Below are 20,338 nucleotides of genomic sequence, written 5' to 3' on the forward strand. Positions count from 1 at the left end.
AAAGAAGTTGGAGTTGGAAGGAAAATTGAAGTGATATCGAGAAAAGGGAAGAGAATAATAAGACCAAACCAAAAATACAAGTCTCCTGAGTGGACTTACTTAGTAATTCCACCGGTTATTGACATATATGATAGTAGTGAAGAAGAAAACGAAATCCAAGAAATTAGTGACAATGATTGAAGTACAGAAATATTAAATTGGCAAAAGGCTGAAGAAAATTTGTTAGTTGACACAAGGTCGAAGAAAAACTGTTTAGTTGAAGAAAACTTATGTATGACATAAGGTCGAAGAAATCTTGTTTAGGGTTTTAAAGAAAAAGAAAAAGAAATTTTAAAAGGGGGGTGTAAATATAAATTTAGAATTTTAAAATTTATTTTTATTTTTTGAGGCTAAAATTAACCAAAAATGCCTTATGTTAAGGAGAACACTTCAAAATGTTCTGTTTTTAAAAGATGCTGTAAGATGACTCTGGTATGTCTGCTCATTTTAGTTCTGCTCTGGTTGGTTCTAGCTGTGATTATCCCTTTAGAGATGAATAGAGAATTACACAAAGTTAATTTAACAAGTAAAGCTCTGGTTAGTCAAACTAAACATAGTACATCTGCAAAAGTTATTGATCATCAGCCTAACATTCATCAAGATAAATCAATAGGAGATTTTTCAAGTAATACATTTACAAAGCTATTGAGTGAATATGTTAAGGTAATGGATGCAAAAGACTGCTATGTCTGTGTTAAATTACCTGCTTCTGTTTCTGAGGGAGTAACATATAATATGCTTCCTCTCACTTATGCTGTAACATGTAGTGTATTAACTAGTTTATTTTATCAAACTGGACGTTTAGAATATTACTATTCAAATTATGATGAGATTTTTGCTAATATTAAGATTGATAATGCTTTAAATAAGCATAAGAAAGCAAAACAAATGAGAGAATATTTCCTTGTTACTAACGAACTCACATATGAGTATGCTTACAAGAATAATCTAACATGTAAATTAAGTGCTGAAGGAAAGAAATTTTTGAATATGGTTGAAGAGAGAAGAGCAATTTATAAGAGGAACGAATTAGTCAAGCAGACTAAGACAGCTTTCTGGCAGAAAGAGGATGAGAAGTTAAATGGCAAAATGCTTGAAAATATTGCTATTCACATAGACAAACCAGTTAGTGGAAAGCTTTGCATTAGAAGAGATAATACACTTTTTGATAATTATTTTGTAGGTGCAAGTAACTGTGAAGATACTTATCAGATTATGGGAGGTTGGGGATTTAAAGGTGGAAAAGATCCTATCTTTCCTGGGATTTATTTTGTTTGTGGTGACAAAGCCTACTACAACCTTCCAGACCATTGGTATGGAACTTGTTATGTGGGAATTGTTTTTCCTAAAGTGTTTCATGTTGACAGAGATTCAGAAGGATTGTTTAAAATTCATAATTATGTAAATAGAGCTAAAGGAGAAACTTTTACTGAAGTTCTGGGAGATATTTTTCAAGCTGTAATACCTTTTGTTGGTATAACCTTAAATGCAGGGAGAATCAGAAAATTGTCCACTATAGTTGATAGATTATCAACTGACACAGCTGATGGGTTTCAATTAGTGAATGTTGAAGTTATTGCAATTAGATCTATGGTAATTCAAGACCGTCTTGCTTTAGACATACTCCTAGCAAAAGAGGGAGGAGTCTGTGGCATTTTACATGTTCAACATTGCTGTACATATATACCTGATGAAAGTAAGAATATTGAAATGTATATTAAGAATATTACACAAATGCATTCAGAGATAATTCCTTTAGAAGAAGAAGATTTTACAGGGAAACTTTCAAAAAGGTTTCAAGCAATTAAAAACTGGTTTCATAATATCGGAAGTTCAATTCTTGGCAAGATTCTGGCACCTTTGATTATAATAGTATTCATTTTTATTTTGACCAAATTAGGTTGTTTGTTACATAAAAGAAAGAAACAGTTGAAAGAAAAGAAAAGAATCTATAAACTCAGAAAAGAAGAAGAAAGGGAAATTGAATTACAGGAGTTACATAGAGAGCGTCATGTTAATTGCAAAGATTATGCAGAAACAGACTTTTAGGTTTACTGATACAAATGAATTTGAATCGATTTCTTATAAATTTAATTTACCAAATTTTTGAGTGCTGGTGTGGTGATTTGTTAATCACCAGATGAGGGAGTTGATGGAGCGAGATAGAAAACAAAATTTTGTTTAAACTCGCGAAGTCACATTTCCATAACATGAATAAAAATATTAATGATTTGTGATATGTCGTGCTAATACAACTTAGATTAAACTTTACACATGGAGGGACTAACATGTGTGCTTATAAACGTGCATAAATGTTGCATCTTTTTGTTCGTGCAAAATAATAAAATAAATTATTGTTTTCGTTTTTGTCATTACTAACTGCTGCAAACTTAAAAGAAGCATGTGCTTATTTTGCTTTTCCTTGTCTGTGTGTTGTCATTTCTACTATTCTAGGTGCATATGGGTCTCATGGAATAACGGAGACTGGTAGATATAAACGCTGCTTTATTTGTTTGCAATGGCTAGGTAACATTTTGATTAATCGGGTGGGTTAAATAATTAGTGAACCATGGGGTGGATACAGAATTTACATTATTTCTTACATTAATACTTTTCTTTTGTTTGTTTTATATTAGAAATCATAAGTTGCCTGCTTTTGGGCCTAGTCGCTTGAGTCGCAGAAAAGAGTTGACATGTAATTCTGCAGAAGTCACGAGACGCCCATTCTGAAATAAAGCGTTTGTCAAAAGCTGCGTTCACAAAGCAAAAACTAATGCTGTCATCATTCTGTCGGACATGGCCAAGGTCGAAAGTGAACATTTTGTCAGTCCTTAATTTGGCATCCGCGGAAGTCGTATTGAAAGTCTATGGACGCTGCGAGAATGACTTAATACATTTGTTGCAATCTCAGGAAGCTTCTGGCTTCACGTGGAAGAGACAATGGTCTTTATGAGACATGATTTAATGGAACTTTTTGAGAACTGGGTGACATGTCACTTGTCACTCTCAGCCAATGGGACGTCGAGGATTTCTGAAAACTTTCCTTTGCTTAGTTCAGTTAGCGTAGAAAGGTATAAAAAGTCATGCCCTTAGGGATGGGCTGGCTGCTGCTTTCTGACTTTCCGATGAGGGTGATGTGCTGTTGGACTTTGCGTGGAGCACGTAAGAATCCTCAAAGAACTTTACTTTAATTTCTATCTATTTAGTTCAGTTAGGGAATTAGATTTTAGAAATGCTAAACTTTATATATTTACTTTAAATTTGATTCACTTGCTTAAATTGTATTTTTCTCATATTTCATTACAATCATGCTTGCTTTAATGCTAATAAAATTTATTTATAAAACCTTCAACTTATATACCATAATTTAGTAAATAAAATCTTACTTTTGACAAACAAGCTGGTCTTGGTCATTCAGAAGTGTAGGTTACTATTAGCTAGATCACGTCGCCAATGGTGGTCGTTTAAATGGTTGAGTTTTATTCTAATGACAATATTCATTCTGCAAATGTATAAATTGTATATAGTTTGTAGATAATGTGTATATAGATTTAATTTGACCACCTGATTCAGCAGGCCCAAATTATGTCAGGTTTATAAATGGGTCCATATTTGGTATAGAATTTTGTTTATAGGTTATGAATTTGGGTAGCGTAGTTTATGATATATTTTCTATAGGCCGCTGGATCATGGGTGAGTCTGTTTTCGGTTGTAAGCTTCAGTCGTGGTACTGGTGATGGCTGTAGTGGTGAGAGTTGGTGGGTGATAGCTGAAATTGTCATAAATAGTCGTCATTATCCGTTTGTACAATCTATGGGCCAAATTTAGATGACCCAGAAATTATTAAATGTCTAAATCTTGAATTAGAATTATGGTCCCCGCCGCCATCCTAATATGGTGGGGGGATTACACCCCCAAGGCTGGCGGTGGCTACCGCCAGCCCAGCGGGGGCAATCCACCTGCCATCCTAATGGGCCACTTAGTTGGAGAGGTTAGACCACCTGCACCTGTCACTCTACGGCCGCTGCAATGTTTTGAAAATGTTAGTCCTCCCAAAGTTTCTTTACCTGTTCAGGACCATTCCTCTGGACATTTCACAGGCAACCTTGGTCAGGGCTGAGAGAATATGTCTTAGGTTCTTTTGGGGGTACAGTAGGTCACGAAGGGCGGCCAAGTGGACTTGCCTCCCTAGGGATCGAGGGGGCTGGGCGGTCTCCAATCTTTTATTTTATTACTGGTCTTCCATGCTACAACATTGTGGGCCACTATTGCTGGGTGATCGGGCAGATGTTCCTTTGTATACTAAGCCGCCCATATTTGGGATATCCCTGGGTGAGGCGGCAAAGGGCATTTTAACGCGTGTGCTGGCGCCCAACTATTACAAAAAACAAAGTTTAAAATTATCTGGGCAATGTTCTCAGTTTGGCAAAAAATCCATCATACATTTTTTGTCTCTAAGGTTAATGTTTATACACCCTTTAATGTTGTAGGTGTGTTGCCATCTATATTTCAGGATAGTGTTATTTTTAAATGACAGAGTCTGGGCCTGAATTATATAGGCGACCTATGTTTGGATGGACAACTGGCCTACTTCTCCTCTTTAAGGGAAATGTTTCAGTTGCTAACTCACGATTTTTTAAATACCTCCAAATTAGAAGTTTTCTAGATAAATGTCATCAAAATACCTCCACAATCTTTGATAAAATTATTTTAATTGAACTGGCTCAATGGAGGGCCAAAATAGGTATTATTTATCAACACCTCTTATCAGCTCTTCCTGACGATCTGGATGCTCAGAACGCTAAGTGGGCTGGGAAATTGAGTATGGCAGGAGTGGATATTAGAACTGCATTGGAATTAGCTAGCTATGTCCTAGTCTCTGGCACTCTGCGGTCGCAAAGCTATATGGCTATGTTTGATTTATATTTCACTACTGTTAAAATTGCTAAATGGGGGGGCGAAAGGGAGACTGTTGTTCTAGGTGTAGACTTCAAGCGGCTGACGCAATCCATATGTTCTATTTGTGTCCAAATCAGGTGGACTTTTTGGGTGAAATCAAGGTCTTTATAAACAGGGTGCTTGATATCCCGGTGGTGATCTCTCCAGAGTTGGTTATAATGGGGTGTGAATCTGCCGGAGTTACTGAAAGATCTAGATATACTAGTGCCTTTCTGTTCATAGCTGTGGCAATGATACGGCTTTGCATAACATCGCAGTGGCTAAGCTTGGAAGCTCCTACATTTTTTAATTGGAGAGCTAGGATGCTAGCTTGGTAGAATCTGGAGTCTTCGATATATTTGTTAAGGGGCAAAAGAAGGCGGGTTCTGGCCTCCAAGATATTGGCCCCGTTAGAGCAATGGTCTAAGCTCTGGAACAAAAAATTCATTATGATTTTTGTTTATTGTTTCTTGATTTTCATTGACATATTCTATTATTGTTTATTGATGTAATCTTATAGTATCCTCTCCACTGTTTTCTTCTTTTTCTTATTAATGGCATTTTGTCTTGATTTAGATTTACATGTTTGTGAATACTGTTACCACGACTTGGTATCTCTCTTGTTTATTTTATCTTGAAAAGTACTAAATGAAGTAAAAAAAAAAAAAAAAAAGGAAAGTAGCAATTTTGTAAAAAAAAAAAAGAAAGAGACCTATGTCCTTCCGACCACCCGTAGCTTCCATTCCTACAGCACAGGTCCCAGGAAACATCTCAAAGTACAGAAAGTAATGTAAGGCGGGAGGCCCTTGTCATTGGCAGCTTCCAGGTTATGGAGCACAATTCCCACCCAGCTGATGAGTACAAGAAATCATTTAACCCTTAGGAAATTGCTAAAGATTTATTCATACAAATAACATAATCACTTACTTAACTATAACATTTTTAATATTAAAATCGGTCTAATTTTAGTGTAATAAATAGCTATACAATTTAGAAAATCTTAGCGCAAGAGGCACTATTACTTGGTAATCATGGGCTTTAGAACAAACATTAACATAACCACACACTTAAGTATGTCTGCAAAAAGGACACAGTCACTCTGGCACCCCTACATTTGTCAAAAGCATTGTCTTGAATCAGTGCTTGGTCGCAGTCATCAAAACAAAGAGATAAATTCCATTATCTTTGTTCTTTCTATTTCAGTTGTTTGTGGTTGAATGAATGAATGAAATGGCATTTATCATGCGCAGCTATGCCCAATGGGCGTCAAGGCGCCTAAATCAAATAACTAGCTGTCAGTAGTCAGAAACAGAACTTACTGGTATGCTCCAATAAAAAGCCAAGTTTTCAATGACTTCCTAAAAAGGTCAAGAGAAGGCAATACTTTGATCTCAAGGGGGAGTGAATTCCACATCTGGGGTGCCAGAATGGAGAAAGCTTTGCTCCCCCATCTAGCCTTCTTGGCTCGAGGGATTACCAGTTGATTTAGCTCACTAGAGCGCAGGCATCTCTTCGGGACATATCTGGTAAGTAGGGATCCAAGGGCATCAGCCGGGCCTGCACTTAACGCCTTGTATGTTAAACAGAGAAGTTTGAACGTAATCCTTGAGGGAATAGGGAGCCAGTGGAGATTCTTCCTCGCCAAGGTCATAGATGACAGCCAAGGCAGGGCCAGGGCAAAGCGTGCTGCCGCATTTTGTATAACCTGCAGGCGCTGCAGAAGGCCCTTGTTGGCCCCGGCATAGAGTGAATTGCAATAATCCAGCCTTGAGCCAACAAGGGCGATCACCACCTGTTTCCGTGCCTGTAAGGAAAGATAATGAACAATCCTTTTCAGGGTCCTAATGACACCCCAACAGGTAGCCACCGTTCGATTGACCTGAAGCTCCATAGAGAGCTGTGTGTCAAAGATGACACCAAGGTTCCTGGCAGATTGTGACGGTGTGGGGCAGATGCCTAACAGAGGAGGCCACCACTCACCTGACCACATGCCCTGGTCCTTGCCAAAGACCAGGACCTCTGTCTTGTCCCCGTTCAACTTTAGGGAGTTGGAAATCATCCACTCTGCAACAAGTTGCATGCAGGCTCTAAAGTTTGACGCGGCTTCAGTCACAGAGTGGGTCAGGGATACCATAATCTTCGTATCGTCGGCATACGATACTACCTCCATCCCCTGAGATCTTACTAGTCTTGCAAGGGGGGCCACGTAGATGTTGAACAGGGTCGGACTCAATGCCGACCCCTGTGGCACCCCACATTGCAAAGACTTAGCAGGGGAGAGGTACTCACCTAGCATGACACGCTGCTCTCGTTGCTGTAAAAAGGAGCTCAGGAGCCTGAGGGCCGGACTACCTTGCTGGTTGAGCAAGGTAGCTTGCTGGTTGAGCAAGGTAGTGTCCCTGTGATGCCATCTGTTGGGCAATGTTGCATGTGCTAGGTTAAATAGACCTGTTGATATTTTAAAGCATGTTGCATTGTTTTTCTTGCCGCATTCTGCAGTGCCTGAAATATAAGAAATATGAACTTAATTTTGGGAAATGGGGACGGCAGCAAAAACGGAATAGTGGTACGAACAACCAAGAAGTCGGAAAGGTTTATTATTTTGGAGGAAAAAAGGATAAATCCCAAATCAAATTGGAATTGTCACAGGAAAAAATAGACCCACCTGTACAAGTGAAGGCCATTAAAGGGAACAGTTCGATGTAGTGTTTTAAAGAGCTGTTTCCTAAGTTGAAGAGGGTTAATACGGGGATTTTGTTCCAGATCCTGGCTCAGTAGATAGAGAAGTACTGTTGTCTAGTTTTTTTTAATTTCTCGTACTTCTTTTTCAGTCTGATGGTGTCCTGACTGCATCTGTCCCGACAGTCACAAGACATGGTGACCCAGACAGACGCTGTGATTGCTTTGTAGAGGAAGCTGCTGGCTTTCAAGGTCCTGTGGGCTGGCACAGGGAGTCAGTGATGAAATAGGGGGAAAAAGGGGGAGAGGCATTACAGATCAAAACCCAGATAATGTGGTATAGCGAATATGGCCCGCAAAAAACACTTTCCTGTTACCTGGATATATTCCCCCGGACCACTAGAAGAGAATGTTTGCTTTGTTTAACTACCTAATGCATTCTCCTGAGGCGGAAAGCCGGGAGTGTATTCAGCTCTTGAAATTTTAAAACTGTGTGTGTTATTTTTACTTACTTGATCTATTCTCTGAACCTCACTCGGGGCCATACTCCCATCTTTGTCCGTGCAGCGGATTTAACGCTGACATGGGACTAGCAGGAAAAAGCCAAACACCCCGCAGCCATCACCGGCGAGCACACTGGCTATGCCCCTCTTCGAGGCCACGCCCCGCCCATCCTATTTAACGTCGCTGACTACAAGCGCCGTTTAGACACCATTCTCCTGAGGCGGAAAGCCGGGAGTGTATTCAGCTCTTGAAATTTTAAAACTGTGTGTGTTATTTTTACTTACTTGATCTATTCTCTGAACCTCACTTTGGGCAATACTCCCATCTTTGTCCGTGCAGCAGATTTAACGCTGACACGGGACTAGCAGGAAAAAGCCAAACACCCCGCCGCCATCACCGGCGAGCACGCTGGCCACGCCCCTCTTCGAGGCCACGCCCCCCGCCCATCCTATTTAACGTCGCTGACTACGAGCGCCGTTTAGACACCATTCTCCTGAGGCAGAAAGCCGGGAGTGTATTCAGCTCTTGAAATTTTAAAAACTGTGTGTGTTATTTTTACTTACTTGATCTATTCTCTGAACCTCACTCGGGGCCATACTACCATCGTTGTCCGTGCAGCGGATTTAACGCTGACACGGGACTAGCAGGAAAAAGCCAAACACCCTGCCGCCATCACCGGCGAGCACGCTGGCCACGCCCCTCTTCGAGGCCACGCCCCCCGCCCATCCTATTTAACGTCGCTGACTACGAGCGCCGTTTAGACACCATTCTCCTGAGGCGGAAAGCCGGGAGTGTATTCAGCTCTTGAAATTTTAAAACTGTGTGTGTTATTTTTACTTACTTGATCTATTCTCTGAACCTCACTCGGGGCCATACTCCCATCTTTGTCCGTGCAGCGGATTTAACGCTGACACAGGACTAGCAGGAAAAAGCCAAACACCCCGCCGCCATCACCGGCGAGCACGCTGGCCACGCCCCTCTTCTAGGCCACTCCCCCCGCCCATCCTATTTAACGTCGCTGACTACAAGCGCCGTTTAGACGCCATTCTCCTGAGGCGGAAAGCCGGGAGTGTATTCAGCTCTTGAAATTTTAAAACTGTGTGTGTTATTTTTACTTACTTGATCTATTCTCTGAACCTCACTCGGGCCATACTCCCATCTTTGTCCGTGCAGCGAATTTAACGCTGACACAGGACTAGCAGGAAAAAGCCAAACACCCCGCCGCCATCACCGGCGAGCACGCTGGCCACGCCCCTCTTCGAGGCCACGCCCCCCTAGCCATCCTCCTGCACACATAAAAAATGTGTATCTTCAGGAAGCGCAAATGACGAGCGCAGCGGGCGCGCCGTCTACGCGCCGAAGGCGCGCCTAAGGCAAGCCCGTCTGCGCCCGTCCGCTACGGGCCGGGACCAGGGGCCATATCCCCTGATACTTCATCCCCTAATTCTTCTATCACCTACTCTAGAGATATCCTTCTTAGCCTCAGACCAGCACACTGTTTACACAGTCTGCCCCTGAATTGTCATCTGGCCCCCATTACTTGCTCCATTTGCAACCTGTCCCTCTCCTCCCTCCCCTCTCTAACAAACACTGCGACCTGCAACTTCCCTCTTACCCAACCCCGGTCTACACATTTTAAGCCCCCACAAGCTTTTTCGTTCCTTAGTCTAAATTGTAGGTCTCTAGTGAAACACAAGAGAGACATCTTTGATCTTATTACCTCTACCCAAACAACGGCTTTATTTCTCACCGAAACATGGCTTAAAGATCACTCTGGCCCTGATATTGCATCCGCCCTCCCCGACAACTACACATACATCGGAAAAAATAGAGAGGGTAAAGAGGGTGGCGACATCGCCATCATTTTCAACAGACTATATTCTTGTAAATGGGAGGATTTTGATCTACCGAACAGTGAAGCAGGATATTTTAAACTTCTGCTATCCCCCAATTTTACCTTCTCTGGGATGCTCATTTATCGTTCGCCTAGCTCCGCCAGCTTGTGGGCAACTGCACTTCCCGAACTCGTTGCTCCTCTACTCCAGGACTCCACGAATTTTACGATTATCGGTGACCTAAACCTGCACTTTAATGACTCATCTTGCTCAATTACATCCAATCTTATTCAGGACCTAGCAGCTCTTAACATCATCTTACATAACTCTGGCCCCACCCATAAAGCTGGCAATCTTCTCGACCCCATCCTCTCCAATCTTGAATCTATTGTGTGCAGCCCATCTCTGCCCATCTTATGGTCAGACCACTACTTGGTGACCTTCTCTGTCACCACAAACTGTCCGTCCAACCTTCCACTGACCCTTACTGAATCTCGACCTTTCAGAAAATGGACTAATCTGGATCCTACAAAATTCAACGCCTATCTTGAGAACACCATACCTTGTACTGAAGTTAACATCACTGAAGCAGCCTCCCTAGTTAACACCTGGCTAACTAAAGCTGTTAATATATGTCTGCCCCTGCAAAAGAAAAAGCACAACCAGCATCACCCCCCTGCGCCCTGGTTCACAGATGCATTGAAAAAAGAAAAAACACTATGTAAAAATCTTGAGCGCAAGTTGGGCACACATTACGACACAAGCTCTAAACAACGATACAAAACGGCCTTAAATAATTATCATACACTCTGCAGAACTGCAAAAAAAGACTATGTCAATATCACAATACTTGAGGCACAGAATCGCCCCAAAGCCCTTTTTAAGGCTGTACAAGAATTATCGGGAGCAGCATGCCAACCCAAAGCGCCTTGCCTAGATGCCCCACAATGCAATTCCCTAGCTGAATTTTTTATTTCCAAAACTGACTCCATTTATGTTGATTTTGACAAACCGTTTTCCCCTTCCCCTTCTCCAAAACTACCCAATGCAGTCACCCTATGTAGTCCAGAGGCTTCTGTTGACAAACTCACTACTCCTTTGCAACCGAGTAGCTCCACCAACAGGTCGGTTCTTATGATTTCTTCTGAATCCGAACACTTAGAGGAAGTCCATACTCCCTCTGCCCAGCAAATTAGTACTTGGACCCCTCTCAACAGCTCCTCACTTACCAACATCATAAACAACATTAAATCTGGCTCTCCGCTGGATCCATTTCCCCCTCAAATATTAAAAACTCTGGACACCCCTGCCCTTAATACTATTCTGGACTTACTTAATTCTTCCCTCAGAGAAGCTAAGGTCCCCTCTGCGTGGAAACATGCTATGATCAAGCCACTATTAAAAAAGGCTAATGCTGATACAAACAACCTATCCAATTTCCGTCCCATTTCTCTCCTCCCTGTTGTCTCAAAAATATTAGAAAAACATATCATCACACAACTCACTCAGCATGTTGAATCCAATAAGACCCTCCATCCATCTCAGTCTGGTTTCAGACCCGGCTTCTCAACAGAATCCACCCTGCGGGGGGTCTCAGGAACCATTCGTTGTTGGGTGGATGAGGGGGAGACCGTAGCACTCATTCTACTCGACCTGAGTGCCGCTTTTGACACGGTCTCCCACCCCATCCTCATCAATACCCTTAGATCATCTGGCATCTCCGGCTCAGCCCTCAACTGGCTCATTAGCTTTCTTTCAGACCGCACTTTTCAAGTTTTCTCCCCTTCCTCTGTCTCTCAAATCTATAAATCAGCGCACGGTGTTCCCCAGGGTTCCATCCTAAGCCCCCTACTTTTCAATCTGTACGTCAGCTCTCTGGCCTACATTGTAGAACAGGCAGGGTTAACCATCTAGTCTTACGCTGATGATACACAGATCATCTACTCTCTCTCAACCGGTTCCCATTCCACCCCCTCTTCTCTCTGTATAGGTCTTAATAACAAAGCCAAGTGGATGCACAAAAACAAACTTAAGCTGAATGGGGGGGAAACAGAGCTGCTCTTATTTGGCAAGAACACTACCCTGTGGGGCCCCCAACATTGGCCCGCACAAATGGGTAAGCTCCCCGTACCATCTAAAACAGCTCGTAATCTGGGCATCACCTTCGACGATCAACTCTCCATGAAACATCATGTGATAAAAATCTCCTCCACCTGCATTACCATCATCAAGTGGCTTCGTAAGATCATCGGGATGCTCCCTCAGGAGACCCAGAAAACCGTAGTGCAGGCCTTAATCACCTCTAGACTGGACTACGGCAATATTCTTCTCCTGGGGGCGTGCAAAGAGGTGACCCGTAAATTGCAGACAGTCCAAAACATGGCAGCTCGGCTGCTCTGTAAATTACCTAACACATCTCCCACCTCCAACTCACTTCGTAAACTGCATTGGTTACGCATTGAAAATCGCACGAAATTTAAGGCCCTATGCTATATGCACAGGATAAACACAGGCCATGCCCCTCCATACCTCAGTACCTTAGTGCATCGATACAGCCCTGCCCGTACCCTTCGATCCTCTAACCAGCATAGGTTCCAAGTTCCCAGAGTCAAGAGAGCCAGGATGGGAGGTCGCTCCTTCTCCGTCCTGGCCCCATCCCTCTGGAACTCCCTTTCTTATCTCTCCGCACAGAACCCTGTTATCTCAAATTTCGTAAAGAAGTCAAGACCTGGTTATTCAAACAATAATGTCACTCTAGCCATCAATCTGTCTTCCCCTCATTCTCTTGGTCTCTAGCGCCGGGAAACCTCCGGGTAGCTGCGCGCTTTATAAGCTTAAATATAATAATAATGCTAGAATCATGGTCTGGTATTGATTGAGAGAACAGGTTTTGTTGTCTTTAAGAATTCTTCTGAAAGGTCTTAACGTGTAATATTGTAACATGAGGCTGTAAAAGACCTTAGCAAAAATATGTCATGTCTCATATCTACAATGAGTGGAAAAAAGATAGCCAAGCAAATACTGATCTCTTTTAGAACCTTACTAGATATGGGTAACTTTAGACGTGGTCATTATTTTAATGATTGGAAAGTGTGATTACTTAATACATTATCACACATATAACGTAGGCTGTATGTAGTATGAACATTTACTGTTGAAAGTATGGATATTGGTATATAATGTGTTTTATTTAATGATGGAAGTTTGATTGGTGTCAGAACCCCTAAAGAGGCCATGAGGCAAGCAAAAGTTAGTTGAACTCAACCGCAGGAATTGCAGGCTTTTGCCACTGATGACCCAGGTGTTACCTAATATGGCACTGCACACTGGGTGCCACGTACACACTTTCCACGCTTGTCTCTCTAAGTAGCAAGAGTGAGCAGTCAAAGGTTGTGCAGGGAGGTGTGTGGGGCGAGCAGACCCAAACATGAAACAGTTATGCAACTGAGACAATACATGCTGTTCTACTCAGTGCTTTTCTTTATAGAAATTGAAAATGAGTTTATTACTCAACAAAACATAAAATTACAAATTAGGGACAATGAGGCAGAGGGTTCTAATGCAGGTACTAATAGATGACAATCACATAAAATGGCTTAGTGAAATTACGACAGAGGTGTAAGCTTATTATCACATGGGTGAGAAACCTTTGTGGTTCTGTAACTTGCAGGTCAGTTCAACCATGTCCTGCTATTAACATTTTTATGGGCTCCAGTGAGTGAAAAGGAAAATATCCATTCAGTAAAGCAGTAGAGGGCCAGTTGATGTTTGTGTACACCTAATTGGCTTACCTGAAGTACTGGGCATTCAGGAATCCTGAGCTTGAGACCCACGTGCAAGAGTAGTGTGAGTGGTTGTGTGGAACTCACCTGGTGTTTCTGAAGAAGTGAGGTGGAAGAACTGATGTTGGATCCCAACTTGCCTCACTCACCAGATCAGCCTAACACTGTCAAAGCCAATGAGATGAATGTGGGGAAGATGGGTAATACAAAACAAGGAAAGGGAGAAGGAGTTGAACACAATGGAATGTCTGGCACACTGTCCCTATGGGATTGATCATATACGCTTCCTATGTGAAATAACATAGTCAGTATTCTTCCGTTTTATATATATATATATATATATATATATATATATATATATATATATATATATATATATATATATATATATATATATATGAGGGTAGTGTTTAACAATAACTGGTCTCATATTTAGGAGCAGTACACCTGTTGAACATCCCTCTTCCAATTCAGTTGAAGGTATAGATATGTAGGAACTTAATTAGAACTGTTGTGTATGTAGAAAATAGAAAATGCTAGGCATTAACGTTAGGGCTGCGAAACCAGATGTTTAAATAGAAAAGAGAGTGAACAATACTTACCTAATGAATGCCACCGTAAATTCCACTTGACCCAAAAAATCATATATTTATCCTGATACTACTAGGAAAGAAACATATTTTGTTAGACAGGATAAAACAAGAAAATATGCTACACAAAAAGGTGCTGGGTCAGATTAGAATAGGCGTATCCTAAGGATTCAGGAACTAACCTATAACTATATTCTCTATTTTGCCAGCTAAAGAAAAATGCAGAAAAAAACAAATGAGAAGCTATGGGCCATATGTATAAAAAAAGAGTTTTGCTAGGAGGCCCATAGGAATGAATGGGAAGACATTCTCAATTTGCGATTACCAATTAGAGAATCACAAATTGAGATTGCAATTTCAAGGTTGCAAGGGTGCCAAAAGGACACTCTGTTGCACCCTTGAAATATGCATGTTGCACATTTTGCGCACAAATGTGCGACATATGGCACTTTTAAAAAATCAAAAATTGCTTTTTTAAAGAAAATCGCAAATTACCACCAACTTGAAGTTGGTGGTAATTTGCAATTCCTTAAGGCCAAATAGCAAATTTCTGGTGCTTCCAGAATTGCATTTAAGGAATCGCAATTTGCAATTCCTTAATTGCATTTGTAAAATAAAGAATCGCAAATTTTGCAAATCTCTATTTTGCGATGGCCTTTTGGAATGATATATCCCAAAAGGCTTTTTCCAGTTCGCAAATGGGCAGATTCTGAGAATCTGCCCGTTTGGAAATGGGAAAAAGGCCTGATACATTTGGCCCTATATCCACACTTCGTAGAATCCAGGAAATCAAATACGTATCAGGGTAACAATATACATCATGTCACTATCCTACCGTAAGACTAGGATTCTTTAAATATTCTTTCCCATTCTTTTGTTGCAGGTTGAACAGAAAAAGTACTCCAGGAGCGCAGGACTCACATAGCTGACACCAAGGAGCAGCCGGTGAAGGAACCCAAAGACAGATGATGACCCGGAAGAAGAAACCATGAACTAAGAAGTGAAGACTCCTCGCATCGTATCCAGAATGAGTTGGCGACGGCTGAAGCACTGGTACTGCAAGACAGGTAAGGAGCAAAATCAGGAGTGCGGGGAAGGCTAGGTGGCAACTGTGACGGAATGGGAAGTGCGCTCTATTCACAGACTGCCCTTTTTATGTGCTCCCATTGCTACCCTGCCCGCTGACTGCAGTCAGCGAGCGGGGCGCGCTTGACAGTTTGAGCTTGCGGTTCACAGAAGCTCCAAGGGCAGCCCATCCTTCTTTTACCAGTGTCGGTTGAGTAATACGTCAGCTCCATCACAGCAGCAACACAACCTAAGCTGGTCCCAACACCCAAACAACAAGGAGCCCCCCTCCCACCCACTGTGGTGGCCACAGGTCCTCTAACTGCAATTTCAACTCCCAGTAGAGCCAGCGCAGGTCAGTTTGCTCTTTCCAGCTGGTTGCAACTTTGTTGTCACGCTGATGGTCATCACCTGCGGCTGTCGGTGGTGTAGGCATATGAAGCTTGGTTAGGAAACTCATGAGAGGCAGGGAAACCCACTCCCATATGTGGGTCTGCTTTGGTTACAAAGATCACTACTGCATTTGTAAGGAATTTTGCCTCCATAAACCACACTTCAGTGTATGAGGTACCACCCTTCTACTTTGAAATGTCAGAAATACACTCAGGGGCCTATTCACAAACTGCACTTTGAAGTACATTCAGTAGTACTAAAATAATGCTACTAACATACTACAAAACAATACGTACAAATCTACATACAAAGGTCTTCACTTATGCCTTTCCTATCCTTTATGTTGAATAGGCCTCATCCCCAACTGCACAGATATCTGCACATGTACGTATACATTTTTGTAGGTAATGTTCGAGCGATTGTGAGAGTAGCTGCAAAATGGCGCATATTTATGACTAAGTGGAAGGGGTTTTGGGGGGATTAATATGGGGTTGAGGAAGGGCTAAGGAGAGGTTTTAGGAGGGACATGCACCAATCGACAAAAGAGTAAGCCCCTTCCCTTTCACAAACTGTACTTCCAATGCTAGTAGAGCCAAACAGGACCCAACAGTCGTAAATGTACTCCAGCTCATATCTGGAGTAAATCCAGCACCAGTATTTCACGTATATGGCCACACTCACCAGTAGAAAATAATGGCAGTAGGGAGTAATGTTCAAATTAATTAACTAATTAAAATTATTGTAATAATATCTCGATTATTTTAATGTTGAACAAATTTAATGTAAATTATAAATACATATTATTTTGTTTTAAAATAATTTAATGAACTAATTGGCAATTTAAAAATAGATGCAACATTTATTTATAAAAATGAACTAAAATTAATTACATTCATTTTATACAGAACTTTTAGTAACTTTTAATGCCTAATAAATATCATTTTTTATTTAGATGGGTTTAATTAAAAAAAAGCCTTACAAATGTTATAATTTAATATATTTACATTGATTAAAAATGTTATTTAAAATTCAGTTGATAGCGCAGTAACATTTAAAAAATATTCTACATTTAAAACACACATATATATAATGTATTACCACTAACCTTTCACATGCAAAATTATTAATTATTTTTTTCAACTACAATAAACTTTTATTTAATTTCCCTATACTTTACCATAGAGAGATCTCAGCCCTGATTATGCAGGTCTCCACCAATTGTGCTGAAAGTAAAATAGTGTGGTAAAGTCACTACTATTAGTAACTTGATGTTTTTACTGACTCCCCCCTCCCCATTTTAGCAGGTGAAAACATGTAAGTTAACACTTTTGAGGAACATTACTCTCATAAATGGTGAATAGCCAAAAGTAGTAAGGTTACTCAAATGTGTAAAAGTAAATCCATTGATATATCTCAAACCTCATTTTACTATCTGATCTTCCAAATAGCACGTTCTAGACTCTTCCTTCCTCTATCCTTCTTTTATCCTAGTCAATCCAACCAACAGACTCCCATGTCCACTGCTCGAATAAACAACTTAGATTACCCTACACTAATCCACCACTAAACCATTTTGTTTTCCAGAGTAGCAAAAGCAGATTGTTGTGGCAGGTTGAGTAGCTATCTTCACACACGTAAACAGCTGGCCTCAAATGGATGCTAGCGGGCTGCCTATTAAATAGTCACACAAACAATGTGTCTCACAAAAAAGGTCAAATAATGGGTTACTCAATAATCACACATTTGTTACAAAAGCATCACATCACTTGTGTCTTCAAACTCTTGACCTTTTCTCTACACATTCTTTATTGTAAGTCTAACAAAGCTTAACAAACCATTTATTCACTTTTTTCGTATGCATGTGTGTGCATGTGCGTTTTATTGTTCTGGTCCAAAGTATTCTTAGAAGCTTCTGTGTACTTTTGGCTAATTCTACCTCTTGCCCTTATTCTTCAAGTCACATTTTCAATCACTGAGAAAACAGAATACGTGCTTGCTGCGCTGTGACCATAAATTCCTTTAGGCTTGCACACAGGTTTTCCATTAACAAAGTACTTGCTAATCATGCACTCTATTTCCTAGTGAACTCTTCACCTGTCTTGCATCATTGTGGATTTTAGGCCTACAATGTTCTTTCACCACGTATAACTTTGTGATGCTTACTGCTGATATATGCGGTAGCACACCTTCTTCATATTTAATTCCATCTTTAAAATTACCCCACTAATTGATATTTCAATTACTGGCTCTAATCCTGGGTCTATACTTGGTATTAGAAGATATGTTTTGCACTGAGCATCTGCTACTCATGTAGGTGTCCTAATATAAACATCCCGCCTGCCTTTGTACTGATCCTTCTACAACATGCTCTAATTAATTTAATATCACAACATATCAGCAACAGAGTCACAAGGGCTGGCAATAACGCTTTCAACAGTCCTGACATCCAGGATGGTAGTAAAGCAAACCACCCACCAAGGCAATTATCTGGGGCACCTCCTTCAACTACCATTTTCTTCTGCAGATTATGCAATCTTTGTATAGCCACAGACAAATTTCATTGTGAGCATCATTTGCTGGGACAGACGTACAGCAGGCAGTTCCTATCTTGGCACATACCCCTCCTTCCATGGTCATTATATGGTCAAGTACATAACGATGCTTTTCCTTTTTCTAGCTTTTCCTTTATAGCATTAAATCCCTCCATTCATCTTTTGTGGTAATAATCGTGTTCAAAAGTTCCTATCTAGTTATGTGTAACCACCAGTTGCTTTACCTGAATGAACATCAGACTGCTTTCAAAGAACAACTGAGCATCTTTAATCAACCGGTACTCTTGGGGAACATCATTCCAAGTGGCAGTGCCATAATAGTCTGCATCTCTTCTCCTTCTGTGATGATGTAACAAAATCGTTGGACAGCTCATGATGTTGTTCATGTAAGATTGACAAGTTTACTCCCGGAATTACCAAAACAGGGGCTTGCAAAGTCACTAATGAGCAGAGGACTCTCCAGTTCAATGGTAACTGACTGTACAGTAGTTCTCCACACTGCCAATAATAGCCCATGAGGCAGGAGGTGCCCCCTGCATGTCAGCGTTATTTATTGTGGCACTGCAGTTGATTTTTTTGTCCTACATTAATGGTGCCGCTTCCTCTGAAACAGAGGTTAATCGTATGACTGCTGGAAGACTCACTGTAGTATTCATCCATGGACTCATCTGGGGTCTAAACCTTCAGTTCATCCTGCTAAATTATCCACATAGTGTACAACACGGTACCAACTTTTTTCCGCTTCGGAAACTATACCAACACTTTTTTCCTTCAGCAACTATCTCATTAGGGGTGAAATCAGTGCTGTGTCGAGCTGATAGAACACTCATCTGCTGTGTTGTTCTATCATGAAGTGTCAATCATCCTATAGCTTCACAAGATCCCATCCTGGGATCTGATGGCCATGTGTTCCCTGAAATCACAATCGCTCAAGCTCTGTTGCTCAGGGTCTCCTATGTTTAGAGAACATGTCCTGTTTTCCTTCTCTAAAGATATTGGGATTAGGCAATCCCATCATTCTCTTCATATGGTCAATGTCAATAAGGGACCTTTCTCGAGTACTAATGTCATAGGTAGGGTGCATAGCCTTTGGAGATCGAAGTATTTCCCCCATGTGGTCTACGCACTTATGTATTGATTCTACTCTATTTGCCATTCTTCCAAAACTTCCCTGAATCTGTCCTGATACATTTTCACAAATTTTTGCGTCCCTCGCATCTCTTCTGTACTCACTTCGTGATAACCATCCTGAACACTCTATGGTAAAACTATTCCGCTCCCCTTTTCCATCCATCTAGCATCACCTGCATCTCTTCGTGGTTGGGTAGATATTTGCTCCTTATCTACCCTTCCTGTTATATATCTCTTCTGTAACAAGTGTGATATTGCTGATGAAACAAGTGACTGATCCTCACTGTCTCCTGGACCCTGATCTTCACCTCTACCCTCCTGGGGAGAGGATGGATCTACATGCATGTGCTTCTAATTGTCCTGAAAACTGAGTGTCACCCACCCTTACTTGTTGTCTGGGAGTACTTGTGTGTCTCAGTTTTGACATCTGTGGGGCAACACTAGGAGATCCCGTCAGGAATTTTGAAGGGTTTTCAAATTCCTCTCCAGCTTCCTTTAGCTGTGCCAATGGATAAACACCAGGTGGTTTGGGAGAAGTAGTTATAGGGCATATGGAGGTGGGAGAGGGGATGGGGTACTAGATGTGTCAGTATTTGAGGAGTCCTAAGACTTTTCACAGAAGACTCACCATAGGGCTAAGGTGTCTTCTCCCATCTGGAATCTAATTCCTGCATATTTATTCTTAAGATTTATATCAATGTGCTCTCATTTTTTGTCATCAATGGTCAGGGATACTCGTGTTTCTGAATGGCTTTAAACCATTTCCTACAATGTTTTTGTAACCTATTCTGATCACCTGGAAAGGTATTTTGCGTATGTTCTAAGAGAGT

The 20,338-nt window shown here is 41.2% G+C and overlaps 1 long non-coding RNA gene across 1 annotated transcript in view; it reads left to right on the top strand.

Annotated features, from left to right (window-relative positions):
- LOC144819910 (uncharacterized) overlaps positions 1 to 20,338 on the top strand; it is a 181,611-nt gene that overhangs the window by 96,660 nt on the left and 64,613 nt on the right. Inside the window, exon 2 of the long non-coding RNA XR_013607619.1 lies at positions 15,251 to 15,434. This is a non-coding gene — a long non-coding RNA (uncharacterized LOC144819910). The remainder of the gene's footprint in view (positions 1 to 15,250; positions 15,435 to 20,338) is intronic.

The sequence above is a fragment of the Lissotriton helveticus genome, chromosome 2_1 (assembly GCF_964261635.1).
Source record: "Lissotriton helveticus chromosome 2_1, aLisHel1.1, whole genome shotgun sequence".
NCBI lineage: Eukaryota > Metazoa > Chordata > Amphibia > Caudata > Salamandridae > Lissotriton > Lissotriton helveticus.